Source organism: Oratosquilla oratoria, chromosome 5 (genome assembly GCF_046742065.1).
Source record: "Oratosquilla oratoria isolate Oo_2021 chromosome 5, ASM4674206v1, whole genome shotgun sequence".
In the NCBI taxonomy this organism is placed as follows: domain Eukaryota; kingdom Metazoa; phylum Arthropoda; class Malacostraca; order Stomatopoda; family Squillidae; genus Oratosquilla; species Oratosquilla oratoria.
Genome location: NC_134781.1, coordinates 52,599,590 through 52,602,089, shown reverse-complemented (window position 1 = coordinate 52,602,089; position 2,500 = coordinate 52,599,590).

Below are 2,500 nucleotides of genomic sequence, written 5' to 3'. Positions count from 1 at the left end.
TGGTACACTACTAACGTCTTCACATGAATTTACTGACTCAACTACTGTCTTCGACGGGTAAAGCTCTTGGTAAAATTCTTCTACTCTTTTTACCATTCTGTCCCTGCATTTAAATATCTCTCCATTTCTATCTTTCAAACATATCATTTGCTGTCTTCCTAAGGCATGTCTGCGCTCGGTCACTTTAATACTTTTACCTTTCCGAATAGTTTCCCCTATTTCATCCATTTCATCCATGTTTCTCTTTCTTCTCTTTAACCTCTGTCTTTTGTTGATAAGCTTGTTTAGTTCTACTTTTTCTATTTCGTCTCCTCTGCTTTTAATCTACGTGGTCCTTTTTCTTTTAATTAGGTCATTTGTAGCTTTGTAGTATTTGTTTTCTCTATTTTTTTTTTGTACTTCCTACTTTCCCTGCCGATTCCCTAATGACATTCACTGAATTGAAATTAATATCTTCCACGCTGTCCTCCTTAGTTCTTAGAGCTTCGAATCTATTTTTAATTTCTAACTGAAGATTCTTATTATTATCCTTAACCTTTGCAAGGCTTATTTTCCTTCTTAAAATTAGTTTATTTCTCTCGGCCCTGAAACTATTTTGTTTATGTGTTTCTCAGGGGAACATATTATTCATAATAATGACTCCCAGGTCCTTCTCATTTTCTACCTTTTCAATTTCTTCCTCTCCCAATTTATATGATCCCACTATATTTTTTTCCAAATTCCATGATACTACACTTCATAATATTGAATTCCATCTCCCAGTTCCTACTCCATTCCCATGCTTTATTGAGATCACTCTGCAGTGATTCACAATCTTCTACAGTGTTCACTTTTTTCAACAGCTCTGTATCGTCCGCAAAGAAGGTCATATAACTTTCAATTTCTTTATTCATATAATTGATATATATAGCAAGCATTATTGGGGCCAAAACTGTTCCTTGTGGAACTCCACTAGTCACTTTATCCCAATTAGGATATTTGGCTCTTATCACCACTCTCATTTTTCTTTCATGCAAGAAGTATTCCATCCTCTTCAGTAGTTTGCCCTGCATTCCTGCCCTGTATTCCTGCAGTTTCTAATTTCTTTAACAATTTCTTATGTGGCACCTTATCAAAAGCTTTTTTCGGGTCTAGAAATGCACAATCAGTCCATCCATCTCTTTCTTGTATTACTTGTATTATTTCTATTAGTCTTGAGTAGAAACACATCAAGTTTGTGACACATGATCGTCCTTGTCTAAATCCTAATTGTCTTAAAGTTAGTACTTTTTTTTCTTCAAATGCTTTGCCCATCTAATTTTGATCATTCTTTCACAAATTTTAGCTATCGTACTTGTTAGAGAGACCGGTCTATAGTTAGTAGGGTCTTCCTTGTTTCCCCCTTTATATATTGGTACTGTAGTTGCTCTTTTCCAATCTTCTGGAACTTTTCCTTCTTTCAATGAACTGCTTATTAGACTACGTATTTTGTCTGTTAGCTCGTTCTTGCATCTTTCAAAATCCAGTTTGCTATTTCATGTGGTCCATGCGATTTTCTAACATCGAGATTACTCAAGTCATTCATTATTTCTTTCCTTATTACTTCGATCTCTTTCATAGGGGGACTTTTTTCTCTCACTCGACATCTCTAAGTTGTATATTCTCCCTCGTAAACACTGATTTAAAATGCTTGTTCATAATATCTGCCATTTCTATTTACTCTGTGTATTCAACTCCTCCTTGTCGTAGTTTCACTAATTCTTGTTTGTTTTTCAGTTTGTTGTTTACAAATCTATAAAATAGCTTTGGTTGATCTTTATATTTTTCTTTGACATCCTTTTCGTATTTTCTCTTTTCTTTTCTGCACACTTGTACATATTCATTTCTATAACTAGTATATATTTTCCATTTTTCAGGTATTTTGCTTTTTTCCATTTTATCCAAGCTCTATCTCTTTTGTTTTTTAACTCACTACATCTTTTGTTGTACCAACACTTTACATATTCTTTTCTCTTGTCTTTGTCTTGAAAAATACTTTTCCGCTCCTTTATAAATTTTTGTCAAAATATTCCATTTTCTCTTCTACTGTTATTTCCTCTTTGTGTATCCTTTCCCAGTCTGCTTTTTTGAAAAAAAAATCTTTTATTTTCTCAATACTTGTTTTTATATACATCAATCTTCCCTTTTTATATTGTTCGTTTTTCCCATGTATTCCTCATTTAGTTCCAGTTCAACTAATATGTGGTCACTTTTATTTATTGGTGTCTTATATTCAATCTTTTCCGCTATTTCAGGTTCTGATGAGATTATTAGGTCCAGTCTCGATGGTTCTTCCTCATTTCCATACATAGTATTTTCTTGTATCTATTTTGTCATTGCGTGTTCTATAATCATATCACATAGTACATTTTCCCATAGGTCGTCTCCCCGTTTCATTGTCATCTCTTCCCAGCAGATTTCTTTACAATTAAAGTCATCCATTATAACTATTCTCCTTCATCTTCCATGATCTTATTTAGTG